Source organism: Musca domestica, unplaced genomic scaffold (assembly GCF_030504385.1).
Source record: "Musca domestica strain aabys unplaced genomic scaffold, Musca_domestica.polishedcontigs.V.1.1 76, whole genome shotgun sequence".
Taxonomy (NCBI): domain Eukaryota; kingdom Metazoa; phylum Arthropoda; class Insecta; order Diptera; family Muscidae; genus Musca; species Musca domestica.
Window position 1 is genome coordinate 402,394 of NW_026712396.1, and position 8,656 is coordinate 411,049.

An 8,656-nucleotide genomic window follows, 5' to 3' on the forward strand; every position below is an offset into this window, starting at 1 on the left:
GTTTAAGGCTTTCAGTGCCACTTGACTATCGACGTATATAGTCAACGGACTGCTAACCTCGTTGTTCCTCGTGACCAAAAAAGTATATGTTTTTTTTGAAAGCAAAGGTTTCCGCCTGTAATACGCTACAGTTGTTTTTAAGCTTACATGATTAGCGAACATTCCATCTTTGAACCGTCGGTATAAACAGTTATGCCTCAGAAAAGTGGATTGTTACGGGCCCAGGCGTCCCCGTCAGGTATGTGGATGTCAGGTGGGTCAAAGCTCAACCGTGGTGAAATATTATAACTTGTGTTGGCTTTCACTCCCACATTCCTTACACGCCCTACAAGAATGTCCAAAGGATTGACTACGCCATAGGTTTGGTTCTCTTGGTCGAAGTGCACACCTAATTGCCTGTTCCCCTACGTGTATGCTTAGTGGGCCGTGCTCTTGAAGGCACCCGTTATTAGTCAATGTCAATATGCCGTAATTAAGATGATTTCTTCAAGGAATGCCATCAGACGAGAGTTCCATAGAGTAGAATGGGACGAACAATGGACTCATACATCCATTTGCCGATGCTGAAATTATCCGATTTTTTACCGATCACTTTTAACGAGTAAAATGGGCCAGGAAGCGTCATCGGTTTAGCCCTTTACGTAATAAAAAAGGTTGGCGGCTGAATGATTGATGATTCCGAAAACATATCATCGTTTGATGTTGTTGTTGTAGCTGTAGTACGTGTACAGGGCGAGATGAAAAAACTGCAACCAACTTCAGAAACCCCACTCCTCCGACAGCTGTTAAAATTATGCCTTCTTTACAAGTGTACAAAAGCATTTTGGTGAGAATTTTCCAGGAAAAAAGTTATTCGTGACAGAATTCAAGCGTGATAGTGTGATTTCTTTTCATCAGCAACATCAGTAGAAATAGTTCGAAAAGTAAAGAACCAAACTAATCGAAATCCGCGTCGCAGTGGCCGAAAAATGGCTCATGAGCTGAACATATCGCAATATTCCATTCGGTAAATATTGACAAATGAGCTCAGGGTAAAGCCATTGAAATTCCAAAAAGTGCAATAACTTACAGCGCAACAGAAAGAAAATAGACTCAACAGAGCTAAAGAGTTGCTTTGCTTGGCTGAAAGTGGTGAACTGCCGAATTTGGTTTTCTCCGCTACCGGCGACAGAAGCGAAATCGGCCTGTACGAGCCGCTTTTACTGGCATCCTTGCCTGACTCCAGTAGCGGAACCACCCGGCCCATTTTCCAGGTTTCGGGCACTATGTGGATTAGACAGCACTATGTGGGCTAGCGACAGGTTGAGAACTTTCGTTAAGCACTTGACTGCCGATGTATACAGCAGCATTACCATTGAGATTCCGTCCGTGTCCCACACTTTGGATGACTTAGCGTTCCGGATTGCATTTGCAACATCACCCATCGTAAACTGTGGTGGTTTCTCCTCGGCGGGAAGGGATCTGATATGACGTAGTACTCTTCGCTTCGCCCTTTCGTTTTCGGTGTGGTCGATATCACGCTCGTTTGCTAATCCCGCTGCCTCTGCTGGGAAGTTTGGTCTTATCTCGGGTATTCGACTAGCAGGTGTATAGCGAGCTTCTGTAGCTGTGATGTAGTTTCGGAAAATCATTTCTGCAACCCGACCATCAAAAGGGTTGGGCAGTTCTCTGAAGCGGCGGTTGCTGCATTACGAATGAATAAGTGAACTCGCTGGGGACTACGTTACTGCAGCACGTCGCAACATAATCCCTTTCAACAACATTCCATGTGATTTTGGCCGACGGACCTCTCTCGAATTCAGTAGCCAAAATTTTGAGCAACATCTTTGGGTTGGGAATAGAAAAAATAAACGAGAGCCAGCCCAATGTGTCTAGATATAGACGAACTGAAGCCAGGCCACTAGGTCTTCATAGAAACGAACAGAAGCCAGCTCAACTGGTCGATATAGACGAGCTAAAATGAAGACGGGCATATGGATCGATTCATATACGAACTGAAGACGCGCCTGCGGGTCTGTAAATACGAGTTGAAGACTATAGACACATAGGAGCGTCTATAGGCTTCTACTCGTCGGGTCTACGCACGTTTTAAATCCGCGCCTACGGGTCTAATTATATACGAGATGAAGACGCGCCTGAGGGTCTATATATACGAGTTGAAGACTATAGACACGTAGGAGTGTCCATAGGCTTCTACTCGTCGGGTCTACGCACGTTTTAAAGCCGCGCCTACGGGTCTATATACGAGTTAAAGCCGCGCCTACGGGTCTAATTATATACGAGATGACGACGCGCCTAAGGGTCTATATATACGAGTTGAAGACTATAGACACGTAGGAGTGTCCATAGGCTTCTACTCGTCGGGTCTACGCACGTTTTAAAGCCGCGCCTACGGGTCTATATACGAGTTAAAGCCGCGCCTACGGGTCTAATTATATACGAGATGACGACGCGCCTGAGGGTCTATATATACGAGTTGAAGACTATAGACACGTAGGAGTGTCCATAGGCTTCTACTCGTCGGGTCTACGCACGTTTTAAAGCCGAGCCTACGGGTCTATACGCGAGTTAAAGCCGCGCCTACGGGTCTAATTATATACGAGATGACGACGCGCCTGAGGGTCTATATATACGAGTTGAAGACTATAGACACGTAGGAGTGTCCATAGGCTTCTACTCGTCGGGTCTACGCACGTTTTAAAGCCGCGCCTACGGGTCTATATACGAGTTAAAGCCGCGCCTACGGGTCTAACTATATACGAGATGACGACGCGCCTGAGGGTCTATATATACGAGTTGAAGACTATAGACACGTAGGAGTGTCCATAGGCTTCTACTCGTCGGGTCTACGCACGTTTTAAAGCCGCGCCTACGGGTCTATATACGAGTTAAAGCCGCGCCTACGGGTCTAACTATATACGAGATGACGACGCGCCTGAGGGTCTATATATACGAGTTGAAGACTATAGACACGTAGGAGTGTCCATAGGCTTCTACTCGTCGGGTCTACGCACGTTTTAAAGCCGCGCCTACGGGTCTGTAAACGAGTTAAAGCCGCGCCTACGGGTCTAACTATATACGAGATGACGACGCGCCTGAGGGTCTATATATACGAGTTGAAGACTATAGACACGTAGGAGTGTCCATAGGCTTCTACTCGTCGGGTCTACGCACGTTTTAAAGCCGCGCCTACGGGTCTAACTATATACGAGATGACGACGCGCCTGAGGGTCTATATATACGAGTTGAAGACTATAGACACGTAGGAGTGTCCATAGGCTTCTACTCGTCGGATCTACGCACGTTTTAAAGCCGCGCCTACGGGTCTATATACGAGTTAAAGCCGCGCCTACGGGTCTAATTATATACGAGATGACGACGCGCCTGAGGGTCTATATATACGAGTTGAAGACTATAGACACGTAGGAGTGTCCATAGGCTTCTACTCGTCGGGTCTACGCACGTTTTAAAGCCGCGCCTACGGGTCTATATACGAGTTAAAGCCGCGCCTATGGGTCTAACTATATACGAGATGACGACGCGCCTGAGGGTCTATATATACGAGTTGAAGACTATAGACACGTAGGAGTGTCCATAGGCTTCTACTCGTCGGGTCTACGCACGTTTTAAAGCCGCGCCTACGGGTCTGTAAACGAGCTAAAGCCGCGCCTACGGGTCTAACTATATACGAGATGACGACGCGCCTGAGGGTCTATATATACGAGTTGAAGACTATAGACACGTAGGAGTGTCCATAGGCTTCTACTCATCGGGTCTACGCACGTTTTAAAGCCGCGCCTACGGGTCTATATACGAGTTAAAGCCGCGCCTACGGGTCTATATACGAGTTAAAGCCGCGCCTACGGGTCTATATACGAGTTAAAGCCGCGCCTACGGGTCTATATACGAGTTAAAGCCGCGCCTACGGGTCTAACTATATACGAGATGACGACGCGCCTGAGGGTCTATATATACGAGTTGAAGACTATAGACACGTAGGAGTGTCCATAGGCTTCTACTCGTCGGGTCTACGCACGTTTTAAAGCCGCGCCTACGGGTCTAATTATATACGAGATGACGACGCGCCTGAGGGTCTATATATACGAGTTGAAGACTATAGACACGTAGGAGTGTCCATAGGCTTCTACTCGTCGGGTCTACGCACGTTTTAAAGCCGCGCCTACGGGTCTGTAAACGAGTTAAAGCCGCGCCTACGGGTCTAACTATATACGAGATGACGACGCGCCTGAGGGTCTATATATACGAGTTGAAGACTATAGGCACGTAGGAGTGTCCATAGGCTTCTACTCGTCGGGTCTACGCACGTTTTAAAGCCGCGCCTACGGGTCTATATACGAGTTAAAGCCGCGCCTACGGGTCTAACTATATACGAGATGACGACGCGCCTGAGGGTCTATATATACGAGTTGAAGACTATAGACACGTAGGAGTGTCCATAGGCTTCTACTCGTCGGGTCTACGCACGTTTTAAAGCCGCGCCTACGGGTCTATATACGAGTTAAAGCCGCGCCTACGGGTCTAACTATATACGAGATGACGACGCGCCTGAGGGTCTATATATACGAGTTGAAGACTATAGACACGTAGGAGTGTCCATAGGCTTCTACTCGTCGGGTCTACGCACGTTTTAAAGCCGCGCCTACGGGTCTATATACGAGTTAAAGCCGCGCCTACGGGTCTAACTATATACGAGATGACGACGCGCCCGAGGGTCTATATATACGAGTTGAAGACTATAGACACGTAGGAGTGTCCATAGGCTTCTACTCGTCGGGTCTACGCACGTTTTAAAGCCGCGCCTACGGGTCTATATACGAGTTAAAGTCGCGCCTACGGGTCTATATACGAGTTAAAGCCGCGCCTACGGGTCTAACTATATACGAGATGACGACGCGCCTGAGGGTCTATATATTCGAGTTGAAGACTATAGACACGTAGGAGTGTCCATAGGCTTCTACTCGTAGGGTCTACGCACGTTTTAAAGCCGCGCCTACGGGTCTAATTATATACGAGATGACGACGCGCCTGAGGGTCTATATATACGAGTTGAAGACTATAGACACGTAGGAGTGTCCATAGGCTTCTACTCGTCGGGTCTACGCACGTTTTAAAGCCGCGCCTACGGGTCTATATACGAGTTAAAGCCGCGCCTACGGGTCTATATACGAGTTAAAGCCGCGCCTATGAGTCTAACTATATACGAGATGACGACGCGCCTGAGGGTCTGTATATACGAGTTGAAGACTATAGACACGTAGGAGTGTCCATAGGCTTCTACTCGTCGGGTCTACGCACGTTTTAAAGCCGCGCCTACGGGTCTATATACGAGTTAAAGCCGCGCCTACGGGTCTAACTATATACGAGATGACGACGCGCCTGAGGGTCTATATATACGAGTTGAAGACTATAGACACGTAGGATTGTCCATAGGCTTCTACTCGTCGTGTCTACGCACGTTTTAAAGCCGCGCCTACGGGTCTATATACGAGTTAAAGCCGCGCCTACGGGTCTAATTATATACGAGATGACGACGCGCCTGAGGGTCTATATACGAGTTGAAGACTATAGACACGTAGGAGTGTCCATAGGCTTCTACTCGTCGGGTCTACGCACGTTTTAAAGCCGCGCCTACGGGTCTATATACGAGTTAAAGCCGCGCCTACGGGTCTAATTATATACGAGATGACGAGGCGGGTCTAACTATATACGAGATGACGACGCGCCTGAGGGTCTATATATACGAGTTGAAGACTATAGACACGTAGGAGTGTCCATAGCCTTCTACTCGTCGGGTCTACGCACGTTTTAAAGCCGCGCCTACGGGTCTATATACGAGTTAAAGCCGCGCCTACGGGTCTAACTATATACGAGATGACGACGCGCCTGAGGGTCTATATATACGAGTTGAAGACTATAGACACGTAGGAGTGTCCATAGGCTTCTACTCGTCGGGTCTACGCACGTTTTAAAGCCGCGCCTACGGGTCTATATACGAGTTAAAGCCGCGCCTACGGGAATAATTATATACGAGATGACGAGGCGGGTCTAACTATATACGAGATGACGACGCGCCTGAGGGTCTATATATACGAGTTGAAGACTATAGACACGTAGGAGTGTCCATAGGCTTCTACTCGTCGGGTCTACGCACGTTTTAAAGCCGCGCCTACGGGTCTATATACGAGTTAAAGCCGCGCCTACGGGTCTAATTATATACGAGATGACGACGCGCCTGAGGGTCTATATATACGAGTTGAAGACTATAGACACGTAGGAGTGTCCATAGGCTTCTACTCGTCGGGTCTACGCACGTTTTAAAGCCGCGCCTACGGGTCTATATACGAGTTAAAGCCGCGCCTACGGGTCTAATTATATACGAGATGACGACGCGCCTGAGGGTCTATATATACGAGTTGAAGACTATAGACACGTAGGAGTGTCCATAGGCTTCTACTCGTCGGGTCTACGCACGTTTTAAAGCCGCGCCTACGGGTCTATATACGAGTTAAAGCCGCGCCTACGGGTCTAATTATATACGAGATGACGACGCGCCTGAGGGTCTATATATACGAGTTGAAGACTATAGACACGTAGGAGTGTCCATAGGCTTCTACTCGTCGGGTCTACGCACGTTTTAAAGCCGCGCCTACGGGTCTATATACGAGTTAAAGCCGCGCCTACGGGTCTAATTATATACGAGATGACGACGCGCCTGAGGGTCTATATATACGAGTTGAAGACTATAGACACGTAGGAGCGTCCATAGGCTTCTACTCGTCGGGTCTATATACGAGTTTAAGCCGCGCCCTCGGGTCTAATTATATACGAGATGACGACGCGCCTGAGGGTCTATATATACGAGTTGAAGACTATAGACACGTAGGAGTGTCCATAGGCTTCTACTCGTCGGGTCTACGCACGTTTTAAAGCCGCGCCTACGGGTCTATATACGAGTTAAAGCCGCGCCTACGGGTCTAATTATATACGAGATGACGACGCGCCTGAGGGTCTATATATACGAGTTGAAGACTATAGACACGTAGGAGTGTCCATAGGCTTCTACTCGTCGGGTCTACGCACGTTTTAAAGCCGCGCCTACGGGTCTATATACGAGTTAAAGCCGCGCCTACGGGTCTAATTATATACGAGATGACGACGCGCCTGAGGGTCTATATATACGAGTTGAAGACTATAGACACGTAGGAGTGTCCATAGGCTTCTACTCGTCGGGTCTACGCACGTTTTAAAGCCGCGCCTACGGGTCTAATTATATACGAGATGACGAGGCGGGTCTAACTATATACGAGATGACGACGCGCCTGAGGGTCTATATATACGAGTTGAAGACTATAGACACGTAGGAGTGTCCATAGGCTTCTACTCGTCGGGTCTACGCACGTTTTAAAGCCGCGCCTACGGGTCTAATTATATACGAGACGACGACGCGCCTGAGGGTCTATATATACGAGTTGAAGACTATAGACACGTAGGAGTGTCCATAGGCTTCTACTCGTCGGGTCTACGCACGTTTTAAAGCCGCGCCTACGGGTCTATATACGAGTTAAAGCCGCGCCTACGGGTCTAATTATATACGAGATGACGACGCGCCTGAGGGTCTATATATACGAGTTGAAGACTATAGACACGTAGGAGCGTCCATAGGCTTCTACTCGTCGGGTCTACGCACGATTTAAAGCCGCGCCTACGGGTCTATATACGAGTTTAAGCCGCGCCTACGGGTCTAATTATATACGAGATGACGACGCGCCTGAGGGTCTATATATACGAGTTGAAGACTATAGACACGTAGGAGTGTCCATAGGCTTCTACTCGTCGGGTCTACGCACGTTTTAAAGCCGCGCCTACGGGTCTAATTATATACGAGACGACGACGCGCCTGAGGGTCTATATATACGAGTTGAAGACTATAGACACGTAGGAGTGTCCATAGGCTTCTACTCGTCGGGTCTACGCACGTTTTAAAGCCGCGCCTACGGGTCTATATACGAGTTAAAGCCGCGCCTACGGGTCTAATTATATACGAGATGACGACGCGCCTGAGGGTCTATATATACGAGTTGAAGACTATAGACACGTAGGAGTGTCCATAGGCTTCTACTCGTCGGGTCTACGCACGTTTTAAAGCCGCGCCTACGGGTCTATATACGAGTTAAAGCCGCGCCTACGGGTCTATATATACGAGTTGAAGACTATAGACACGTAGGAGTGTCCACGCACGTTTTAAAGCCGCGCCTACGGGTCTATATACGAGTTAAAGCCGCGCCTACGGGTCTAATTATATACGAGATGACGACGCGCCTGAGGGTCTATATATACGAGTTGAAGACTATAGACACGTAGGAGTGTCCATAGGCTTCTACTCGTCGGGTCTACGCACGTTTTAAAGCCGCGCCTACGGGTCTATATACGAGTTAAAGCCGCGCCTACGGGTCTAATTATATACGAGATGACGACGCGCCTGAGGGTCTATATATACGAGTTGAAGACTATAGACACGTAGGAGTGTCCATAGGCTTCTACTCGTCGGGTCTACGCACGTTTTAAAGCCGCGCCTACGGGTCTATATACGAGTTAAAGCCGCGCCTACGGGTCTAATTATATACGAGATGACGAC